General features: G+C 37.5%; 1 long non-coding RNA gene across 2 annotated transcripts in view; it reads left to right on the forward strand.

The window, feature by feature from the left end:
* LOC128702096 (uncharacterized) overlaps positions 1–26,020 on the forward strand; it is a 43,821-nt gene that overhangs the window by 9,521 nt on the left and 8,280 nt on the right. For both annotated transcript variants that reach the window (XR_011394338.1, XR_011394339.1), the window contains 12 exons: positions 5,636–5,707; positions 5,993–6,115; positions 6,341–6,466; positions 6,646–6,745; positions 9,525–9,650; positions 10,353–10,405; positions 18,397–18,468; positions 18,756–18,887; positions 19,113–19,238; positions 19,421–19,521; positions 21,243–21,368; positions 23,876–23,914. This is a non-coding gene — a long non-coding RNA (uncharacterized lncRNA). The remainder of the gene's footprint in view (positions 1–5,635; positions 5,708–5,992; positions 6,116–6,340; positions 6,467–6,645; positions 6,746–9,524; positions 9,651–10,352; positions 10,406–18,396; positions 18,469–18,755; positions 18,888–19,112; positions 19,239–19,420; positions 19,522–21,242; positions 21,369–23,875; positions 23,915–26,020) is intronic.

Consider the following 26,020-nt stretch of genomic DNA (forward strand, 5'->3'; position numbering starts at 1 on the left):
AAAATAGCTTAACTCTTTGGCAACACAATGGTACAAGAATCAATGTTCTAAGACGTTTCTACAAGAAATTAGTCATTTATATCAGGTATGGTAACGACGATGTAGGTAGCGCGTCTGTTCTCAACCCAAGTAATTTTTGGAATTTTTTCCTTGTTTTTTATTGCTTTTTCTTTGCATTATTCTTTCTAATATAATAATTGATTATTTGGCATCATATAAGAGTAGGTGGAGCTGATCAGTAGAGTGCCAGCCAATAGGGAGCCATCTGAGAACACTCTGCAGTACTCCCCCTCCAGATAGTGCCAGGTGAAATCACTTCATTATTACGTTTATATCAGCTTATATATCAACTATACGGCTTATTTATCTATCAGAATTGATCTAATATGATATAATAAACACTATAAATAACAAACAAACATGTTATATACTCTAGACTCATTGCACCAGCAATATTTCGATATAAATGAGTTACCGGTGTTTTTTTAGAACATCTACTTATCAAAAAAAAAATTTTTCTATGCCGACGTTTTCTAGGCCTATATCTCCTCATCGCTTCATTAATCCATCCGCCGACACGTCAACTCCCTAGTATCTGAAAACATTCACTTCTTCCATACTCCTCCCCAATTTGATATCCAATTTTTCTTTATCTAAATCATTTGATACCCTCATTACCTTACTCTTTTCTATGTTCACTTTCAACTTTCTACCTTTACACACATTACCAAACTCATCCACTAACCTTTGCAATTTTTCTTTAGAATCTCCCATAAGCACAGTATCATCAGCAAAAAGTAACTGTGTCAATTCCCATTTTGAATTTGATTCCCCAAAATTTAATCCCACCCCTCTCCCGAACACCCTAGCATTTACTTCCTTTACAACCCCATTTATAAATATATTAAACAACCATGGTGACATTACACATCCCTGTCTAAGACCTACTTTTACAGGGAAGTAGTCTCCCTCTCTTCTACACACCCTAACCTGAGCCTCACTATCCTCATAAAAACTCTTTACAGCATTTAATAACTTACTACCTATTCCATATACTTGCAACATCTGCCACATTGAACCTCTATCCACTCTATCATATGCCTTTTCTAAATCCATAAATGCAATAAAAACTTCCCTACCTTTATCTAAATACTGTTCACATATATGCTTCAATGTAAACACTTGATCTACACATCCCCTACCCACTCTGAAACCTCCTTGCTCATCCGCAATCTTACATTCTGTCTTGCCTCTAATTCTTTCAATTATAACCCTACCGTACACTTTTCCTGGTATACTCAGTAAACTTATTCCTCTATAATTTTTAGTCTTTTGTCCCCTTTCCCTTTATATAAAGGGACTATACATGCTCTCCGCCAATCCCTAGGTACCTTCCCCTCTTTCATACATTTATTAAACAAAAGTACCAACCACTCCAACACTATATCTCCCCCTGCTTTTAACATTTCTGTCATGATCCCATCAGTTCCAGCTGCTTTACCCCCTTTCATTCTACGTAATGCCTCACGTACCTCCACCACACTTACATTCTGCTCTTCACTCCTAAAAGATGGTATACCTCCCTGACCAGTGCATGAAATTACTGCCTCTTTCTTCCTTAACATGTGCAAATGTTTTTGATTATTTTTGGGTCCAGTAAGACTTCTGAACCCAAATATCACTACATGTACTGATGTTTAAATTGTGGATAATTCTGAATATCAAGGAATATTGAATTGCTGACTTGTAGGGGAAAGCAAAATATATTTTGAGAAGTTAAAACTTTTGATGGTATTAATTAAAATTTACCAAGTTCCAAATAGACTACTGGGCAAGTGCTGTAACCTTTAAATTATGCAAATTTAATGTATGTTATTCTTTAAAGTTTATTTTCAAGATTTTTTATTATAACATTGTAAATTTTGTTCACTAATTATTTACTTTTTTTTTATCTCACTGGCCGATTCCCACCAAGGCAGGGTGGCCTGAAAAAGAAAAACTTTCACCATCATTCACTCCATCACTATCTTGCCAGAAGGGTGCTGTACACTACAGTTTTTAAACTGCAACATTAACACCCCTCCTTCAGAGTGGAGGCACTGTACTTCCCATCTCCAGGACTCAAGTCCGACCTGCCGGTTTCCCTGAACCCCTTCATAAATGTTACTTTGCTCACACTCCAACAGCACGTCAAGTATTAAAAACTATTTGTCTCCATTCACTCCTATCAAACACGCTCATGCATGCCAGCTGGAAGTCCAAGCCCCTCGCACACAAAACCTCCTTTACCTCCTCCCTCCAACTTTTCCTAGGCCGACCCCTACCCCTCCTTCCACTACAGACTGATGCACTCTTGAAGTCATTCTGTTTCGCTCCATTCTCTCCACATGTCCGAACCACCTCAACAACCCTTCCTCTGCCCTCTGGACAACAGTTTTGGTAATCCCGCACCACCTCCTAACTTCCAAACTTCAAATTCTCTGCATTAGATTCACAACACACATTGCCCTCAGACATGACATCTCCACTGCCTCCAGCCTTCTCCTCGCTGCAACATTCATCACCCATGCTTCACACCCATATAAGAGCGTTGGTAATACTATTCTCTCATACATTCCCCTCTTTGCCTCCAAGGACAAAGTTCTTTGTCTCCACAGACTCCTAAGTGCACCACTCACCCTTTTCCCCTCATCAATTCTATGATTCACCTCATCTTTCATAGACCCATCCGCTGACATGTCCACTCCCAAATATCTTGAATACATTCACCTCCTCCATACTCCCTCCAATCTGATATCCAATCTTTCATCACCTAATCTTTTTGTTATCCTTATAACCTTACTCATTCCTGTATTCACTTTTAATTTTCTTTTGCCCACCCTCCTAAATTCATCCACCAATCTCTGCAACTTCTCTTCAGAATCTCCCAAGAGCACAGTGTCATCAGCAAAGAGCAACTGTGACAACTCCCACTGTGTGATTCTTTATCTTTTAACTGCTCACCTCTTACCAAGACCCTCGTATTTACTTCTCTTACAACCCCATCTATAAATATATTAAACAACCATGGTGACATCACACATCCTTGTCTAAGGCCTAATTTTACTGGGAAATAATTTCCCTCTTTCCTACATACTCTAACTTGAGCCTCACTATCCTCGTAAAAACTCTTCACTGCTTTCATTAACCTACCTCCTACACCATGCACCTGCAACATCTGCCACATTGCCCCCCTATCCACCCTGTCGTACGCCTTTCCCAAATCCATAAATGCCACAAAGACCTCTTTAGCCTTATCTAAATACTGTTCACTTGTATGTTTCACTGTAAACACCTGGTCCACACACCCCCTACCTTTCCTAAAGCCTCCTTGTTCATCTGCTATCCTATTCTCCATCTTACTCTTAATTCTTTCAATAATAACTCTACCATACACTTTACCAGGTATACTCAACAGACTTATCCCCCTATAATTTTTGCACTCTTTTGTCCCCTTTGCCTTTATACAAAGGAACTATGCATGCTCTCTGCCAATCCCTAGGTACCTTACCCTCTTCCATACATTTATTAAATAATTGCTCCAACCACTCCAAAACTATATTCCCACCTGCTTTTAACATTTCTATCTTTATCCCATCAATCCCAGCTGCCTTACCCCCTTTCATTTTACCTACTGCCTCACGAACTTCTCCCACACTCAAAACTGGCTCTTCCTCACTCCTACAAGATGTTATTCCTCCTTGCCCTATACACGAAATCACAGCTTCCCTATCTTCAACATTTAACAATTCCTCAAAATATTCCCTCCATCTTCCCAATACCTCTAACTCTCCATTTAATAACTCCCCTCTCCTATTTTTAACTGACAAATCCATTTGTTCTCTAGGCTTCCTTAACTTGTTAATCTCACTCCAAAACTTTCTCTTATTTTCAACAAAATTTGTTGATAACATCTCACCCACTCTCTCATTTGCTCTCTTTTTACATAGCTTCACCACTCTTAACCTCTGTCTTTTTCTCCATATACTCTTTCCTCCTTGCATCACTTCTACTTTGTAAAAACTTTTCATATGATAACTTTTTCTCCCTTACTACTCTTTACATCATTCCACCAATCGCTCCTCTTCCCTCCTGCACCCACTTTCCTGTAACCACAAACTTCTGCTGAACACTCTTAACACTACATTTTTAAACCTACCCCATACCTCTTCGACCCCATTGTCTATGCTCTCATTAGCCCATCTATCCTCCAATAGCTGTTTATATCTTACCCTAACTGCCTCCTCTTTTAGTTTATAAACCTTCACCTCTCTCTTCCCTGACGCTTCTATTCTCCTTGTATCCCATCTACCTTTTACTCTGTGTAGCTACAACTAGAAAGTGATCTGATATATCTATGGCCCCTCTCCAGGTAAACATGTACATCCTGAAGTCTACTCAACAGTCTTTTATCTACCAATACATAATCCAACAAACTACTGTCATTTCGCCCTACATCATATCTTGTATACTTATTTATGCTCTTTTTCTTAAAATATGTATTACCTATAACTAAACCCCTTTCTATACAAAGTTCAATCAAAGGGCTCCCATTATCCTTTACACCTGGCACCCCAAACTTACCTACCACACCCTCTAAAAGTTTCTCCTTCTTTAGCATTCAGGTCCCCTGCCACAATTACTCTCATTTTTTCAAAGGCTCCTATACATTCACTTAACATCTCCCAAAATCTCTCTCTCTCCTCTGCATTCCTCTCTTCTCCAGGTGCATACACACTTATTATGACCCACTTTTTGCATCCAACCTTTACTTTCATCCACATAATTCTTGAACTTACACATTCATATTCTCTTTTCTCCTTCCATAACTGATCCTTCAACATTACTGCTACCCCTTCCTTTGCTCTAACTCTCTGATACTCCAGATTTAATCCCATTTATTTCCCCCCACCGAAACTCCCCTACCCCCTTCAGCTTTGTTTCGCTTAGGGCCAGGACATCGAACTTCTTTCCATTCGTAACATCAGCAATCATCTGTTTCTTGTCATCCGCACTACATCCATGCACATTCAAGCATCCTAGTTCTATAAAGTTTTTCTTCTTTTTTAGTAAATGTCTACAGGAGAAGGGGTTAATAGCCCATTGCTCCCGACATTTTAGTCGCCTCATACGACACGCATGGCCTACGGAGGAAAGATTCTTTTCCACTTCCCCATGGACAATAGAAGAAATAAAAAAGAACAAGAGCTATATAGAAAAAGAAGAAAAACCTAGATGTATGTATATATATATATGCATGTGCAAGTCTGTGAAGTGTGACCAAAGTGAAAGTAGGAGTAGCAAGATATCCCTGTTATCTAGCATGTTTATGAGACAGAAAAATAAACCAGCAATCCGACCATCGTGCAAAACAGTTACAGGTTTCTGTTTCACAGTCATCTGGCAGGACGGTAGTACTTCCCTGGGTGGTTGCTGTCTACCAACCTATTACCTAATTATGATGTATTAGAATCCAACTCTTAAGCCTTCAAGCAGTAAGGTTGTACTGTGGAAAAAAAAAATCTGAAGCTATATCCTTTATGCTATTTCATTTTGGTTTAGTTTATATAATAATTTGCTTAAAAATATATTCCAGGAGGTGGCTGAAATAAGATGTTGGAAGCAAAATTACAAGTATAAGCCAAGTCTCCATGTTCATTCTGTGCAGGTAATCTTCCCTGAAAGTATTACATATTCCCATCAGGGATCTAGATGTTTAGTTGGACTTGTTTATTTGTTTGTCTTGCACATTTTCTATAAGGTTCTCTGTACATGAAATTTATTAACTCATAAATTCTAAACATTTTTTTTCTAATGATGTATTCAATGAAACTCTCAAGCCTTCAAGCAGTAAGGTTTTACTGTGGAAAAAATTAAGCTGAAATTATATCTTATACAATTTAATTTAGGTTTTCTTTATATAATATAGTTGACTTTATATACTGTATTTCAGGAGGAGTTGACTGAAAAGTCAAAATGTTGCTAATAAAATTTTAAGTATGAACATTGTCTTCATATTCAGTCTATGCTGGTAATCTTCTCTGGAAGTAGTGCCATGCAGGATTCACACTGCCAGGTAAGGGAAAATTTTTAATCCATGAAATATAGTATATTGTAATTATATACTTTTGGGATAGTCAGATTTTGAGAACGAGTTTTGATGTATTCCAATAAATCTCAAGCATTCAGGGAAGTAGTGTTAGTGTTCATGTGTTTGTATTTGAAGAATGGTATAAACAAGAATTTTATATACACAAGTCTTGCTAGGAATTTATTGTATTTCACTTTGCCTCAAATTCAGCAGTGGAAAAGCCATACCAGACTGGGCGAAATACTGGTGTGAAATTGCTCGGTGACAGTTGGTACTGTTGGTATGTTGCTGCTGCTTTGAGTGGAATGTAAAGCTGTATATCATTCACTGAACAATGTAAGAAACAAAATCACTTGGTTTGGATATAATAGTAAAAAAAAAATTAACTGCTGTATATGATGATTTAACACTTGAAACCCGAGACTATATGTTGACACATTTTGCTGATCATTTGAGAGGGACTTTAAATTGAAGATACATTTTTGACCCCTATGTAAAGAAAAATTGTTCTTCAGGTATGGAGTGAACTACAGCATATCTTTGCATCTGAAATTTGACCTCATGTGCTGAGTGATGTTAGAGGCTTTGCAATGAAATCTACATATATATTAGAAGGTAAAGCTTGATGAATGTCTGCTTTTCAGAATTGTTGCTGGATTATTTTTTAACAGTTATAGTTAATCGTTAAAGCATTTCCTAAAATTTACATAATCTCTAGCCACCCAGGTCTGTGGTAGTTATAATTTCTTTTGTAATTTATGAATAGCATTTTTTGTAGCAGATTTTCTATGTACAAGGCTCTGTACATGAAAAGATTCATAGAATGCTGAATGTATTGGCATGTAAGCTGGAATGATATTTTGGTACAGTAAAACTTCTGAAGTATTAGTGTTTAACCCTTTCAGGGTCCGTCCCGTAGATCTACAGCTTTACGTTCAGGGTCCAAACCGTAGATCTACGCCACGAGCTCAGCTCACTCTGATAAACTGTGAGTGGTACATTTGGGCCTAGATATGAGAGAATACATCTATGTGGTATGTGTGCACCACATAAAACAGATTCTGCAGCACACTGTGTATAATGAGAGAAAAAAACTTAAATCATGATTTTTCGATTAAAACAGCAACTTTGCAGTGTTTTTTCGTATGTTTTTTATAGTTGTATTTGCGATTTCTTGGTCTCATTTGATAGAATGGAAGACATATTACAGAAATAGAGATGATTTTGATTGGTTTTAGCATTGGAAATGGCTTGAAACTGAGCTCAAAGTAGTGGAAATGTTAAATTTTTGCCGATATTCAAGAGTAAACAAACGACCTCACGTCTAATACACATCAGCTGGTGGGTCTAATATACATTCACAAATATGGTGATGATATTTATACAATTATTACAGTATTGCATAACAGTAAATCTTCTATTTTTTGGTGTGAAAAAAAATTCATTGTGAATAAAAAATCAAAATGGAATTTATTTGTAAAGCCTCAAAACATAACTAATGAACAGAGGAAACGTTAGTTTAGTGCCAGGAATGCCTACATTGTTTATTCTGGACCCTATTTTGAAATTGGAATATTTTGAACTTTGTGTTAAATTGGCCAAATTAACAATTTCCGATCACTTTATTTTGTAGTTGAAACAGTTGACTTGGCGATTTCTTGTGCTCAATCGATAGAATAGAAGTAATACTAGTGAAATAGCTAAGAATTTGGTTGATTGGAATAATGTAATTGGCCTAAAATGGGAGTCAAAGTTGGCAAAATCGCCGATTCGTAAATGTTGCTGACACATCAAAATTCGCGAGAGCATAATTTCGTCAATTTTCCACCAAATTTCGTACTTTTTGTTTTATTACCTTCACAAAAAGATTCTCTACGATTTCATAAGAAAAAATAACTTTTTTTTTTTTAAATTCTTGGACACTGATGCGTGACTCCAGATTTGGGCCTTGGACCCTGAAAGGGTTAACCCTTTGACTGTCAAAACCCCAAATCCTGAGGTGTCTCCTGGTATCACAAAATATTGGAGAAAAAAAAAATTCTTAAGAAATGATAGAGAATCTTTTCCTGATGGTAATGACACCAAAAGTACGAAATTTGATGGAAAGCTTGCAGAATAACGCTCTCGCGAAGCTAGCAACCTTTGGCGATATTTATGAATTGGTGATTTCGCCCATTTTGAGCCCTGTTTTCGGCTAATTCCATTGTTCCAGTCAACCAAACTCATAACTATTTCTTAAGAACTCCATTTGTTCTATTGATTGAGTACAAGAAACTGCCCATTTACCGATTTCGGCTACCCAATAAAGTGGTCAGAAATTGCAATTTGGCCAATTTCACGCAAATAAAAAAAATTCCAATTTCAAAATAGGATCCAGAATGAACAATGCAGACATTTTTCTTTGTTCATCAGTCACATCTCCAGGCCCCTCTGATATTACTCTTGCTTTTTATTTTGAATTTTTATTCAAACCAAAAATAGAAGATTTACTGTTATGCAGACTACTGCAATATTGTAATAATTGTATAAATAACATCAACCCATTCATGACTGCATATTAGAATGGCTAGTTGGACATTTATTGGACAATGACATTGTTTACTCTTGAACATCGGAAAAAAATCAAACATTTTCCCTACTTTAAGCTCCAATTCAGTCATTTTCATAGTAAAACCAATCAAAATCACCTCTTATTTCTATAATGTTTACCGATCTATTAAATGTGACTACGAAAATGAGAACATACCCATAAAAACTATGTGAAAATACACCTCAAAGTCGACGCTTTAATCCAAAAATACAGTAGTTTTTTTTCTCATGCACTGCGTGCTGCAGGATTGTTTTTATATGGTGCACACTGACCAAACAGACCCATTCTCACACTTGGGCCTACCAGCTTTCTCCTGCTTGATTTGAAGCCACTAGAATTTTTGAGTATACGTCAAACATTGTGGCTCGTAAGACGTATATATATGACCGAAACGGTGAAAGGGTTAAATTACTGATAATTTTTGAATGTTGTGAATATAGAATTGCTTACTTGTAGGGAAAACAAAATCCTAACTGATGAACTAAACTTTTTATGGTATTCATAGTAATTTCAATTTTTTTGGGATGATTCATTTTCCCCATTCTGGATTATTCTGAAAGTTTCAGTTAAGAGTCTGCTGTACAAGAAACCTTAAATTATGCAAATTTTGCTTATTTTCAAAGTTTTTTTTCTTCTCGGGAACTAAATTTTTGAAGTTTTGTTTATTATGATGTATTCAATGAAACTCTCAAGCAGTAAGGTTATACTGTGGAACACATGAAACTGAAATCATATCCTTCATATTTAATTTAGATCTAGTTTGTGTAATATACTGTAATTGAATTTAAATACTATATATTCCAGGAGGAGTTTCCTGAAAGATACGATGTTGGGAGTAAAATTAAAAGTATAAATATTATCATCATGTTCGGTGTCTGAAGGTATTCTCTCTGGAAGTAGCGTAATACTATGCAGGATTAACACAACCAGGTAAGAGAAAACATGATATTTTTCATACATAGTGATCCTTGAGTTACTTACCCTAATAAAGGAACTTAGTTTTGATTTTATGAAAAATTAGTAAAGCATATGATAGTTGGCCTGTGAGAGTGGGCCTCGACCCCTTGACAAGACTGGGTGATGTAAAGTTCTTAAATGGAGTGATAGTTGAGGGTGTGTTGGAAGAGTAGAATGGGAATGGGTGGTGGGTGGAAGGCATTGAGAGGGAGGGAGGGAGACTGTGCTTGTACCATAACTGGGCAACAGGAGACAGCAACTGAAGAATGAGAACATTTTCTCTCCACTTCTTTCCCTGCCTTTAACTTAGCCTGCTTGCCCAACCCTGTCCTGTCCTGCCTGCTCTGCCCCTCCTGCTCTACCTTGCTCTGCGTGCTTCAGCCTGCCCTGCCTTGTGCTCTTCCTTACCCTACCTCCCTGGCCTTCATAGTCCAATGTGGTCTGCCTTCCCTTGCCTGCCTTAGGAAGATGCTGTTGTTCATTCCACAGAAAGAATTTTTTTTTATCATTCTCTGTAGATTCAAATAAAAAAGCTAGTCATAATCTTGCTATCATGATGAACTTTGACTTTCAGAGGTTTGTGATGCATATTGAACTCTCTCACTGAATGAATTGATGTAACTTACTTCATCAGGATACTTGGATAAGATATCACGAGACTTATTTCTTTTACAGACACGTGAACCAACTAGATAATACTCAGGAAGCAGGCCATCCAATATACTCAGGTAATGTTTGATAACTATATCAGCCATTGTTAGCAATGCTAGATCCTTGACTGCATAACTTGTTACCTGATGTGTTGATTCTGTCCTTGATGTATACAGCCTCGCCTCTTCTCACTTAACGTACTCATTTACTGATGCCTCGGTCTTTCGATGGGCTCTCTGACCAGTATGCATACCTAAATAATGTATATTATAGCTAGTTCTATTCTGTTTATTACAGTATACAGTACACTACTGTATAACATTTAAGAATATACTAGAAATGTTATGAATGGTGCAAAGGTGACATTAAAACATCATGAGAGATGGTTGACAAACCCACTACTACTATAGTAACGATGAATTCATTTACCGATGTGGTCTTAGGAATGGAACTTTGTCGTTAAGTGAGGAGGGGCTGTACTAAAATGTTTTCCAATATGTCCTTGTGTATTTGATGCCTGTTCATGGTTGAAACATTGTACATACATTTTCCTATGTATTGTATCTTATTTTTTAAATTCTAGTGTATTCTGAATAGTAACTTTGCTAGTGTTAAATTATTATGTATTAGTGCTGTTTTGTTTTAGGTTTCAGTATAAATGATGTCAATATTTTTTGTCTCCTAAATAATACTGTGGAATAATTTTTTTGTTGAGATAAAATCTATAAATGTAAAAATACATATTTTTGCTCTTTGAAGCCATTTTTTTTCTTATTTTCAGAAATATAATTTCCAGCCTAAGGATAGGATACTTTGGGTGTTTTCTGGGATGGGGATGGAAAAGTAAATTGCCTTTCTTGTTGGTATCATTAACCCTCTTTGGCTGTAAGGTAGAGCCATGGTCCCTTACTCGGTTCTACGTCATGAGCTTGGCTCATGATGTATTGTACCTGTCTGATAAGCTATGAGTGGTAAATTTTGGCCTAGATTTGAGAGAATGAGTCTTTATAGTGAGTGTGCACAGTATAAAAAAAAAAAAAATCCTAAGAATTTTAAATGTGTTCATGTGCAATTTATTTTTTTTCAACAAGTCGGCCGTCTCCCACCAAGGCAGGGTGACCCAAAAAAGAAAGAAAATCCCCGAAAAGAAAATACTTTCATCATTCAACACTCACACATTATCACTGTTTTTGCAGAGGTGCTCAGAATACAACAGTTTAGAAGCATACACATATAAAGATACACAACATATCCCTCCAAACTGCCAATATCCCAAACCCCTCCTTTAAAGTGCAGGCATTGTACTTCCTATTTCCAGGACTCGAGTCCGACTATGAAAATAACTGGTTTCCCTGAATCCCTTCACTAAATATTACCCTGCTCACACTCGAACAGATCGTCAGGTCCCAAGTAGCATTCGTCTCCATTCACTCCTATCTAACACGCTCGCGCACGTTTGCTGGAAGTCCAAGCCCCTTGCCCACAAAACCTCCTTTACCCCCTCTCTCCAACCCTTTCGAGGACGACCCCTACCCCTCCTTCCTTCCGTCCACTATAGATTTATATGCTTTCCATGTCATTCTACTTTGATCATTCTCTCTAAATGACCAAGCCACCTCAACCCCTCTTCTGCCCTATGACTAATGCTTTTATTAACTCCACCCCTTTTCCTAATTTCCACACTCCGAATTTTCTGCATAATATTTACACCACACGTTGCCCTTAAACAGGACATCTCCACTGCCTCCAACCGTCTCCTCGCTGCTGCATTTACCACCCAAGCTTCACACCCATATAAGAGTGTTGGTACTACTATACTTTCATACATTCCCTTCTTTGCCTCCATAGATAACTTTTGACTCCACATATACCTCATTGCAGCACTCACCTTTTTTCCCATATCAATTCTATGATTAACCTCATCCTTCATTAATCCATCCACCGACACGTCAACTCCCAAGTCTCTGAAAACATTCACTTCTTCCATACTCATCCCCAATTTGATATCCAATTTTTCTTTATCTAAATTATTTGATACCCTCATTACCTTACTCTTTTCTATGTTCACTTTCAACTTTCTACCTTTACACACATTCCCAAACTCATCCACTAACCTTTGCAATTTTTTTTTAGGATCTCCCATAAGCACAGTATCATCAGCAAAAAGTAACTGTGTCAATTCCCATTTTGAATTTGATTCCCCAAAATTTAATCCCACCCCTCTCCCGAACACCCTAGCATTTACTTCCTTTACAACCCCATCTATAAATATATTAAACAACCATGGTGACATTACACATCCCTGTCTAAGACCTACTTTTACAGGGAAGTAGTCTCCCTCTCTTCTACACACCCTAACCTGAGCCTCACTATCCTCATAAAAACTCTTTACAGCATTTAATAACTTACCACCTATTCCATATACTTGCAACATCTGCCACATTGCTCCTCTATCCACTCTATCATATGCCTTTTCTAAATCCATAAATGCAATAAAAACTTCCCTACCTTTATCTAAATACTGTTCGCATGCTTCAATGTAAACACTTGATCTACACATCCCCTACCCACTCTGAAACCTCCTTGCTCATCCGCAATCTTACATTCTGTCTTGCCTCTAATTCTTTCAATTATAACCCTACCGTACACTTTTCCTGGTATACTCAGTAAACTTATTCCTCTATAATTTTTACAGTCTCTTTTGTCCCCTTTCCCTTTATATAAAGGGACTATACATGCTCTCCGCCAATCCCTAGGTACCTTCCCCTCTTTCATACATTTATTAAACAAAAGTACCAACCACTCCAACACTATATCTCCCCCTGCTTTTAACATTTCTGTCATGATCCCATCAGTTCCAGGTGCTTTACCCCCTTTCATTCTACGTAATGCCTCACGTACCTCCCCCACTCTTACATTCTGCTCTTCTTCACTCCTAAAAGATGGTATACCTCCCTGACCAGTGCATGAAATTACTGCCTCTTTCTTCCTTAATATGTGCAAATGTTTTTGATTATTTTTGGGTCCAGTAAAACTTCTGAACCCAAATATCACTACATGTACTGATGTTTAAATTGTGGATAATTCTGAATATCAAGGAATATTGATTTGCTGACTTGTAGAGGAAAGCAAAATATATTTTTTTGAGAAGTTAAAACTTTTGATGGTATTAATTAAAATTTAAAAAGTTCCAAATAGACTACTGGGCAAGTGCAGTAACCTTTAAATTATGCAAATTTAATGTATGTTATTCTTTAAAGCTTATTTTCAAGATTTTTTATTATAACATTGTAAATTTTGTTCACTAATTATTTTCTTTTTTATCACACTGGCCGATTCCCACCAAGGCAGGGTGGCCTGAAAAAGAAAAACTTTCACCATCATTCACTCCATCACTGTCTTGCCAGAAGGGTGCTGTACACTACAGTTTTTAACCCTTTGAGGGTTTTGGTCGTACTAGTACGTCTTACGCGTATGGGTTTTTGACGTACTAGTACTCATAAATTCTAGCGGCCTCAAATCTAGTGGGAGAAAGCTGGTAGGCCTTCATATGAAAGAATGGGTCTATGTGGTCAGTGTGCACAGTCTAAAAAAAATCCTGCAGCACACAGTGCATAATGAGAAAAAAAAAACTTTGACCATTTTTTTTTAATAAATCAGCGACTTTGCAGTGTATTTTCGTATGGTATTTATTGTTGTATTCTAGTTTTCTTGGTCTCATTTTATAGAATGGAAGACATATTACAGAAATTGAGATGATTTTGCCTGGTTTTACAATGAAAGGTGCCTTGAAATTGAGCTCAAAGTAGCAGAAATGTTCGATTTTTACCAAACTTCAAAAGTAAACAAATTGTGCCAAGCGTGCAATACACGTCAACTGGTGAGTCTTATATTCTTTCACAAGTGCACCAATAATATTTATACCATTTTTTACACTAATGCAGTAGTCTGCGTAACAGTAAATCTTATATTTTTTGTGAAAATAAAAATTCAAAGTGGAAAGCAAAAGAATATAAGAGGGGCCTTGAGACGTGACTAATGACGAGAGGAAATGTCATTTTAGTGCCAGGAATGTCTTGTTTATTCTGGACCCTAATCGGAAATTGGCATATTTTGAAATTTGTGTGAAATTGGCAAAATTCCTAAATTCTGACCACTGTACTGGATAGTTGAATTTCATAAATGGGTGGTTTCTTGCACCCATTCGATAGAAAAAATGGAGTTCTAGCGAAATATTCATGTTTTTTGTCGACTAGTACAGTGAAATTGGCTGAAAATGGGGCTCAAAGTGGGCAAAAACGCCGATGCGTAAACATCGCTGAGACCGCTAACTTTGCGAGAGCATAATTCCATAAGTTTTCTATCAAATTTCAAACTTTTGGTGTCTTTATGATCGGGAAAAGATTCTCTATCTTTTCATAAGAGAAAATAATTTTTTTTTTTTTTTAAATTTGGCCGACCCTGAGAACGAGTTTCGGAGAGGGCCTGTCGACCCTCAAAGGGTTAAACTGCAACATTAACACCCCTCCATCAGAGTGGAGGCACTGTACTTCCCATCTCCAGGACTCAAGTCCGGCCTGCCGGTTTCCCTGAACCCCTTCATAAATGTTACTTTGCTCACACTCCAACAGCACGTCAAGTATTAAAAACTATTTGTCTCCATTCACTCCTATCAAACACGCTCATGCATGCCAGCTGGAAGTCCAAGCCCCTCGCACACAAAACCTCCTTTACCTCCTCCCTCCAACCTTTCGTAGGCCGACCCCTACCCCTCCTTCCTTCCACTACAGACTGATACACTCTTGAAGTCATTGTTTCGCTCCATTCTCTCTACATTTCCGAACCACCTCAACAACCCTTCCTCAGCCCTCTGGACAACAGTTTTGGTAATCCCGCACCCCCTCCTAACTTCCAAACTTCGAATTCTCTGCGTTATATTCACACCACACATTGCCCTCAGACATGACATCTCCACTGCCTCCAGCCTTCTCCTCGCTGCAACATTCATCACCCATGCTTCACACCCATATAAGAGCGTTGGTAACACTATTCTCTCATACATTCCCCTCTTTGCCTCCAAGGACAAAGTTCTTTGTCTCCACAGACTCCTAAGTGCACCACTCACCCTTTTCCCCTCATCAATTCTATGATTCACCTCATCTTTCATAGACCCATCTGCTGACACGTCCACTCCCAAATATCTGAATACATTCACCTCCATACTCTCTCCCTCCAATCTGATATCCAATCTTTCATCACCTAATCTTTTTGTTATCCTTATAACCTTACTCTTTCCTGTATTCACTTTTAATTTTCTTTTGCCCACCCTACTAAATTCATCCACCAATCTCTGCAACTTCTCTTCAGAATCTCCCAAGAGCAGTGTCATCAGCAAAGAGCAACTGTGACAACTCCCACTGTGTGATTCTTTATCTTTTAACTCCTCACCTCTTGCCAAGACCCTCGCATTTACTTCTCTTACAACCCCATCTATAAATATATTAAACAACCATGGTGACATCACACATCCTTGTCTAAGGCCTACTTTTACTGGGAAATAATTTCCCTCTTTCCTACATACTCTAACTTGAGCCTCACTATTCTCGTAAAAACTCTTCACTGCTTTCAGTAACCTACCTCCTACACCATGCACCTGCAACATCTGCCACATTGCCCCCCTATCCACCCTGTCGTACGCCTTTCCCAAATCCATAAATGCCACAAAGACCTCTTTAGCCTTATCTAAATACTGTTCACTTATATGTTTCACTGTAAACACCTGGTCCACACACCCCCTACCTTTCCTAAAGCCTCCTTGTTCATCTGCTATCCTATTATCCATCTTACTCTTAATTCTTTCAATAATAACTCTACCATACACTTTACCAGGTATACTCGACAGACTTGTCCCCCTATAATTTTTGCACACTCTTTTGTCCCCTTTGCCTTTATACAAAGGAACTATGCATGCTCTCTGCCAATCCCTAGGTACCTTACCCTCTTCCATACATTTATTAAATAATTGCACCAACCACTCCAAAACTATATCCCCACCTGCTTTTAACATTTCTATCTTTATCCCATCAATCCCGGCTGCCTTACCCCCTTTCATTTTACCTACTGCCTCACGAACTGCCCCCACACTCAAAACTGGCTCTTCCTCACTCCTACAAGATGTTATTCCTCCTTGCCCTATACACGAAATCACAGCTTCCCTATCTTCAACATTTAACAATTCCTCAAAATATTCCCTCCATCTTCCCAATACCTCTAACTCTCCATTTAATAACTCTCCTCTCCTATTTTTAACTGACAAATCCATTTGTTCTCTAGGATTCCTTAACTTATTAATCTCACTCCAAAACTTTCTCTTATTTTCAACAAAATTTGTTGATAACATCTCACCCACTCTCTCATTTGCTCTTTTTACATAGCTTTACCACTCTTAACCTCTGTCTTTTTCTCCATATACTCTTTCCTCCTTGCATCACTTCTACTTTGTAAAAACTTTTCATATGCTAACTTTTTCTCCCTTGCTACTCTCTTTACATCATTCCACCAATCGCTCCTCTTCCCTCCCGCACCCACTTTCCTGTAACCACAAACTTCTGCTGAACACTCTTAACACTACATTTTTAAACCTACCCCATACCTCTTCGACCCCATTGCCTATGCTCTCATTAGCCCATCTATCCTCCAATAGCTGTTTATATCTTACCCTAACTGCCTCCTCTTTTAGTTTATAAACCTTCACCTCTCTCTTCCCTGACGCTTCTATTCTCCTTGTATCCCATCTACCTTTTACTCTGTGTAGCTACAACTAGAAAGTGATCTGATATATCTATGGCCCCTCTATAAACATGTACATCCTGAAGTCTACTCAACAGTCGTTTATCTACCAATACATAATCCAACAAACTACTGTCATTTCACCCTACATCATATCATGTATACTTATGCTCTTTTTCTTAAAATATGTATTACCTATAACTAAACCCCTTTCTATACAAAGTTCAATCAAAGGGCTCCCATTATCCTTTACACCTGGCACCCCAAACTTACCTACCACACCCTCTAAAAGTTTCTCCTTCTTTAGCATTCAGGTCCCCTGCCACAATTACTCTCTCATTTGGTTCAAAGGCTCCTATACATTCACTTAACATCTCCCAAAATCTCTCCTCTGCATTCCTCTCTTCTCCAGGTGCATACACGCTTATTATGACCCACTTTTCGCATCCAACCTTTACTTTCATCCACATAATTCTTGAACTTACACATTCATATTCTCTTTTCTCCTTCCATAACTGATCCTTCAACATTACTGCTACCCATTCCTTTGCTCTAACTCTCTCAGATACTCCAGATTTAATCCCATTTATTTCCCCCCACCGAAACTCCCCTACCCCCTTCAGCTTTGTTGTGCTTAGGGCCAGGACATCCAACTTCTTTCCATTCATAACATCAGCAATCATCTGTTTCTTGTCATCCGCACTACATCCACGCACATTCAAGCATCCCAGTTTTATAAAGTTTTTCTTCTCTTTTTTAGTAAATGTCTACAGGAGAAGGGGTTACTACCCCATTGCTCCTGACATTTTAGTCGCCTCATACGACACGCATGGCCTACGGAGGAAAGATTCTTTTCCACTTCCCCATGGACAATAGAAGAAATAAAAAAGAACAAGAGCTATATAGAAAAAGAAGAAAAACCTAGATGTATGTATATATATATATGCATGTGCGTGTCTGTGAAGTGTGACCAAAGTGTAAGTAGGAGTAGCAAGATATCCCTGTTATCTAGCATGTTTATGAGACAGAAAAATAAACCAGCAATCCTACCATCGTGCAAAACAGTTACAGGTTTCTGTTTCACAGTCATCTGGCAGGACGGTAGTACTTCCCTGGGTGGTTGCTGTCTACCAACCTAATTATGATGTATTAGAATCCAACTCTTAAGCCTTCAAGCAGTAAGGTTGTACTGTGGAAAAAAAAAAACTGAAGCTATATCCTTTATGCTATTTCATTTAGGTTTAGTTTATATAATAATTTGCTTAAAAATATATTCCAGGAGGTGGCTGAAATAAGATGTTGGGAGCAAAATTACAAGTATAAGCCAAGTCTCCATGTTCATTCTGTGCAGGTAATCTTCCCTGAAAGTATTACATATTCCCATCAGGGATCTAGATGTTTAGTTGGACTTGTTTATTTGTTTGTCTTGCACATTTTCCATAAGGTTCTCTGTACATGAAATTTATTAAATCATAAATTCTAAACATTTTTTTTCTAATGATGTATTCAATGAAACTCTCAAGCCTTCAAGCAGTAAGGTTTTACTGTGGAAAAAATTAAGCTGAAATTATATCTTTTATACAATTTAATTTAGGTTTACTTTATATAATATAGTTGACTTTATATACTGTATTTCAGGAGGAGTTGACTGAAAAGTCAAAATGTTTGATTGATAATAAATAAAATTTTAAGTATGAACATTGTCTTCATATTCAGTCTATGCTGGTAATCTTCTCTGGAAGTAGTGCCATGCAGGATTCACACTGCCAGGTAAGGGAAAATTTTTAATCCATGAAATATAGTATATTGTAATTATATACTTTTGGGATAGTCAGATTTTGAGAACGAGTTTTGATGTATTCCAATAAATCTCAAGCATTCAGGGAAGTAGTGTTAGTGTTCATGTGTTTGTATTTGAAGAATGGTATAAACAAGAATTTTATATACACAAGTCTTGCTAGGAATTTATTGTATTTCACTTTGCCTCAAATTCAGCAGTGGAAAGGCCATACCAGACTGGGCGAAATACTGGTGTGAAATTGCTCGGTGACAGTTGGTACTGTTGGTATGTTGCTGCTGCTTTGAGTGGAATGTAAAGCTGTATATCATTCACTGAACAATGTAAGAAACAAAATCACTTGGTTTGGATATAATAGTAAAAAAAAAAAATTAACTGCTGTATATGATGATTTAACACTTGAAACCCGAGACTATATGTTGACAGATTTTGCTGATCATTTGAGAGGGACTTTAAATTGAAGATACATTTTTGACCCCCTATGTAAAGAAAAATTGTTCTTCAGGTATGGAGTGAACTACAGCATATCTTTGCATCTGAAATTTGACCTCATGTGCTGAGTGGATGTTAGAGGCTTTGCAATGAAATCTACATCTATATTAGAAGGTAAAGCTTGATGAATGTCTGCTTTTCAGAATTGTTGCTGGATTATTTTTTAATACAGTTATAGTTAATCTTTAAAGCATTTCCTAAAATTTACATAATTACTACTACAGACCTGGGTGGCTAGAGATTATTTCTTTTGTAATTTATGAATAGCATTTTTTGTAGCAGATTTTCTATGTACAAGGCTCTGTACATGAAATTCATGAGAAGATTCATAGAATGCTGAATGTATTGGCATGTAAGCTGTAATGATATTTTGGTACAGTAAAACTTCTGAAGTATTAGTGTTTAACCCTTTGACTGTCAAAACCCCAAATCCTGAGGTGTCTCCTGGTATCACAAAATATTGGAGAAAAAAAAAATTCTTAAGAAATGATAGAGAATCTTTTCCTGATGGTAATGACACCAAAAGTACGAAATTTGATGGAAAATTTGCAGAATTACTCTCTCGCGAAGTTAGCAACCTCGGCGATATTTACGAATTGGCGATTTCGCCCATTTTGAGCCCTGTTTTCGGCTAATTCCATTGTTCCAGTCAACCAAACTCATAACTATTTCTTAAGAACTCCATTTGTTCTATTGATTGAGTACAAGAAACTGCCCATTTACCGATTTCGGCTACCCAATAAAGTGGTCAGAAATTGCAATTTGGCCAATTTCACCAAATAAAAAAAAATGCCAATTTCAAAATAGGATCCAGAATGAACAATGCAGACATTTTTCTTTGTTCATCAGTCACATCTCCAGGCCCCTCTGATATTACTCTTGCTTTTTATTTTGAATTTTTATTCAAACCAAAAATAGAAGATTTACTGTTATGCAGACTACTGCAATATTGTAATAATTGTATAAATAACATCAACCCATTCATGACTGCATATTAGAATGGCTAGTTGGACATTTATTGGACAATGACATTGTTTACTCTTGAACATCAGAAAAAATCAAAACATTTTCCTTACTTTAAGCTCCAATTCAGTCATTTTCATAGTAAAACCAATCAAAATCACCTCTATTTCTATAATATGTTTACCCGTCTATCAAATGTGACTACGAAAATGAGAATATACCCATAAAAACTATGTGAAAATACACCTCAAAGTCGGCGCTTTAATCCAAAAACACGGTTGAGTTTTTTCTCATCATGCACTGCGTGCTGCAGGATTGTTTTTATATGGTGCACACTGACCAAACAGACCCATTCTCACACTTGGGCCTACCAGCTTTCTCCTGCTTGATTTGAAGCCACTAGAATTTTTGAGTATACGTCAAACATTGTGGCTCGTAAGACGTATATATATGACCGAAACGGTGAAAGGGTTAAATTACTGATAATTTTTGAATGTTGTGAATATAGAATTGCTTACTTGTAGGGAAAACAAAATCCTAACTGATGAACTAAACTTTTTATGGTATTCATAGTAATTTCAATTTTTTTGGGATGATTCATTTTCCCCATTCTGGATTATTCTGAAAGTTTCAGTTAAGAGTCTGCTGTACAAGAAACCTTAAATTATGCAAATTTTGCTTATTTTCAAAGTTTTTTTTCTTCTCGGGAACTAAATTTTTGAAGTTTTGTTTATTATGATGTATTCAATGAAACTCTCAAGCAGTAAGGTTATACTGTGGAACACATGAAACTGAAATCATATCCTTCATATTTAATTTAGATCTAGTTTGTGTAATATACTGTAATTGAATTTAAATACTATATATTCCAGGAGGAGTTTCCTGAAAGATACGATGTTGGGAGTAAAATTAAAAGTATAAATATTATCATCATGTTCGGTGTCTGAAGGTATTCTCTCTGGAAGTAGCGTAATACTATGCAGGATTAACACAACCAGGTAAGAGAAAACATGATATTTTTCATACATAGTGATCCTTGAGTTACTTACCCTCATAAAGGAACTTAGTTTTGATTTTATGAAAAATAGTAAAGCATGTGATACTTGGCCTGTGAGAGTGGGCCTCGACCCCTTGGCAAGACTGGGTGATGTAAAGTTCTTAAATGGAGTGATAGTTGAGGGTGTGTTGGAAGAGTTGGAAGAGTAGGATGGGAATGGATGGTGGGTGGAAGGCATTGAGAGGAAGGGAGGGAGACTGTGCTTGTACCATAACTGGGCAACACGAGACAGCAACTGAAGAATGAGAACACTTTCTCTCCACTTCTTTCCCTGCCTTTAACCCTTTCAGGGTCCAAGGCCCAAATCTGGAGTCACGCACCAGTGTCCAAGAATTTTGAAAAAAAAAAAAATTATTTTTTCTTATGAAATCGTAGAGAATCTTTTTGTGAAGGTAATAAAACAAAAAGTACGAAATTTGGTGGAAAATTTACGAAATTACGCTCTCGCGAATTTTGATGTGTCAGCGATATTTACGAATCGGCGATTTTGCCAACTTTGACTCCCATTTTAGGCCAATTACATTATTCCAATCAACCAAATTCTTAGCTATTTCACTAGTATTACTTCTATTCTATCGATTGAGCACAAGAAATCGCCAAGTCAACTGTTTCAACTACAAAATAAAGTGATCGGAAATTGTTAATTTGACCAATTTAACACAAAGTTCAAAATATTCCAATTTCAAAATAGGGTCCAGAATGAACAATGTAGGCATTCCTGGCACTAAACTAACATTTCCTCTGTTCATTAGTTATGTTTTGAGGCTTTACACATAAATTCCATTTTTATTTTTTATTCACATAATGAATTTTTATTCACACCAAAAAGTAGAACATTTACTGTTATGCAATACTGTAATAATTGTATAAATATCATCACCATATTTGTGAATGTATATTAGACCCACCAGCTGACGTGTATTAGACGTGTGAGGTCGTTTGTTTACTCTTGAATATCGGCAAAAATTTAACATTTCCGCTACTTTGAGCTCAGTTTCAAGCGATTTCCAGTGCTAAAACCAATCAAAATCATCTCTATTTCTGTAATATGTCTTCCATTCTATCAAATGAGACCAAGAAATCGCAAATACAACTATAAAAAACATACGAAAAAACACTGCAAAGTCGCTGTTTTAATCGAAAAATCATGATTTCATTTTTTTTCTCTCATTATACACAGTGTGCTGCAGGATCTGTTTTATGTGGTGCACACATACCACATAGATGTATTCTCTCATATCTAGGCCCAAATGTAGCACTCACAGTTTATCAGAGTGAGCTGAGCTCATGGCGTAGATCTATGGTTTGGACGCTGAACGTAAAGCCGTAGAGCTACGGGACGGACCCTGAAAGGGTTAACTTAGCCTGCTTGCCCAACCCTGTCCTGTCCTGCTTGCTCTGCCCCTCCTACTCTACCTTGCTCTGCGTGCTTCAGCCTGCCCTGCCTTGTGCTCTTCCTTACCCTACCTCCCTGGCCTTCATAGTCCAATGTGGTCTGCCTCCCCTTGCCTGCCTTAAATGGGGTGGAAGGAAGATAGGTAGGCAGGCAGGCAGGCAGGCAGGCAGCCAGCCAGCCAGCCAGCCAGCCAGCAGGAGACAGTATCATAGTAAATATTAAGTATACATTTCTTTGCCTTACCTTGCTCTACACAGAGCCCTGCCTGTCCTACCTTGCTCTACACAGAGCCCTGCCTGTCCTACCTTGCTCTACACAGAGCCCTGCCTGTCCTACCTTGCTCTACACAGCCCTGCCTGTCCTACCTTGCTCTACACAGAGCCCTGCCTGTCCTACCTTGCTCTACACAGAGCCCTGCCTGCCTGCCCGCCCTTCCAGATATGATCTACCTTCCTTGCTTTGCTGCCTCTGTCTTGCCTGCCTGTGCCCTATCCTGACTGCCCTCCCTCCCTCTACCCTGTTCTACCTCTGTGCTGCCTCTACTTTGACCTGCCTTTACCTCTGCCCTGACTTGCCTTTTTCTCTGCCTTGACCTGACACTTTAGGGATAAGCCTATGGGAGATGGGCTTACTCTGCTGTTGGGTGCCCATGGAGATTTCAGATTGAAGTCTATGCTTATTTGCCACTCGGAAAGCCCCAAATTATTTAAACAAAAAAAAAAAAATATCCAGAGTTAAGTAAGGTGTTTTCTACCATCTTAGAACAAAGCACCATGAAACCACGTATTTTGGGGGTTTGCGTGGAGATAGTTTTGAGGTACAATACACCTCATAGAACAATTAATATTAACTCTTAGAGACTGCTGTATTAACATTACTAATGTTGGCTGTTATGTATTACTGCTTTTATTTCCATTCTCAACATAAATGATGTCATTATTTTTCGTCATCTGAATAATATTGTGGAATATTTTTTGCTGAATTTAAAATCTAATAAATGCAAAACACACATTTTTGTTCTTGGTAGCCATTGTATTTTCTTTTACTTTCAGAAATGTGTACAATATCAAACCTTCTATGATGGATATAAGGTGTGTATTCTTAAGTTTTTTTTTTTTTTCTTTCTTTCAACACACCGGCCGTATCCCACCGAGGCGGGGTGGCCCAAAAGGAAAAACGAAAGTTTCTTCTAAATTTAGTAATTTATATGGGAGAAGGGGTTACTAGCCCCTTGCTCCCGGCATTTTAGTTGCCTCTTACAACACGCATGGCTTACTGAGGAAGAATTCTGTTCCACTTCCCCATGGAGATAAGAGCTAGAAAGAAAATAGAAGAATACACAGAGGGGTGTGTATATATATGCTTGTACATGTATGTGTAATGTGACCTAAGTGCAAGTAGAAGTAGCAAGACATACCTGAAATCTTGCATGTTTATGAGACAGACAAAAGACACCAGCAATCGTACCATCATGTAAAACAATCACAGGTTTTCGTTGTACACTCGCTTGGCAGGACAGTAGTACCTCCCTGGGTGGTTGCTGTTTACCAACCTGCTACCTAGGAGTGTTAAACTTAACTGAATTTAAAGTTTTGATCTGCGTAAAGTTTCAAATTTTGGGGTTTTTCTTATTTATCCCACTTTTTTGGAAAATACCATACAAATTCCAAATAAAATTATACAGATTTCATGCACATTTTTGAAGGTTATTTTCAAGCACCCCATCCCCCCCACCAACTATTTAAGTTTCATTTACTAATGTATTAGACTCCAACTCGAAAGCCTTCAAGCAGATTTTACTGTTGAAGAAATTATGCTGAAACCAATCTTTTTATGTTTCATTTAGGTTTATATAATTTTCTTTGAATACAGTGGAACCTCTACTTAAGAGTGCATCCATGTGCGAGTTTTTCCAGATATGAGCAGCTACTCGGTCCATTTTTTGTTTTCCAGACGTGAGCAAAATTTCCAGATGTGAGCGAGCCTCAAGATAATTGACACTGGTGAGGGGGGGCTCTTGCTCTTGATCTTGGGAATTGGATCTAAGTTGTTGGACTATCTTATTAACACTTGGGCAATGCATGATGAAAAGATGCTTCTTAACGTACACCAAAAATGAAATAAATTGGACCATAAATAACGGAGTTCACTTCTCGGCCATTAGCCTCCCCTTAGCGGTATATTTTCATATGGTTTTTTAAGGTTGTAGTCTCGTTTTATTTGGTCTCATGTGATAGAATGGAAGATATACTACAAAAAATAAATATGATTTTAATTGTTTCACGATGAAAAGTACCTTGAAATTGAGCTCAAAATAGCAGAAATGTTCGATTCTTTGGCGACATCATGAGGTAGCGGTGGCAGACAAGATGAAGCAGCAGTGGCAGACATGAAGCAGCAGTGGCAGACATCATGAGGCAGTAGTGGCAAAGTGAAGCATTAAGAGTGTAGCACTTAAGTCACTGACTTTTTTAGGTTATCATAGGTTCTCTACACATGTAGTCAAGAGCAGGAATGGCCACTGTGGTGGCCCTGTAAACCCCAGCAATAATGGCTGCTGTCACCACCACTAGCCACATACCTAATGACATGTATTTTATTCATTCTAGTGTATACATCATGTTTCTATATTATTAATATTGTTTATTATGCCATATTACATGAATTGTGATAGATAAATAAGCTGTAGAGTTGATATTAGGGAAATTATTAAAGTACTTTCTCGTGCCTAGAATTCTACTGGAATGAATTAATTCCATTTCAATTAATTTAAACGAGGAAAATTGACTCTGCAAACGAGCAAATCCAGTTGCGAGCAACGTCATGGAACGGATTAAACTCGTAAGTAGAGGTTCCACTGTATAGTGCCTAGAGGAGTTGGCTTCAGTAGTAAGATATTGGGAGCAAAATTAAAAGTATAAGCTTTATCTTCATGTTCATTCTGTGCAGGTAATTTTCCATGGAAGTAGTGCATATTCTTAGTAATTTGGTCTGTAATTGAGCTACTTAAGATTCTAAAAAGTTGCAGAGGTTGCTGGATAAATTTGGGAGGGTATGTAAAAGAAGGAAATAGAGTAAACATACGAGTGAAGTGATGAGAGTAATTCAAAATTTATGTAATAAGACTGGACAACAGATTAGGACGAGATAGTATAGAAGTAAATGTGTAGATATTTTGGAGTGGACTTGTTGGTGGA

The sequence above is a fragment of the Cherax quadricarinatus genome, chromosome 83 (genome assembly GCF_038502225.1).
Source record: "Cherax quadricarinatus isolate ZL_2023a chromosome 83, ASM3850222v1, whole genome shotgun sequence".
Taxonomy (NCBI): domain Eukaryota; kingdom Metazoa; phylum Arthropoda; class Malacostraca; order Decapoda; family Parastacidae; genus Cherax; species Cherax quadricarinatus.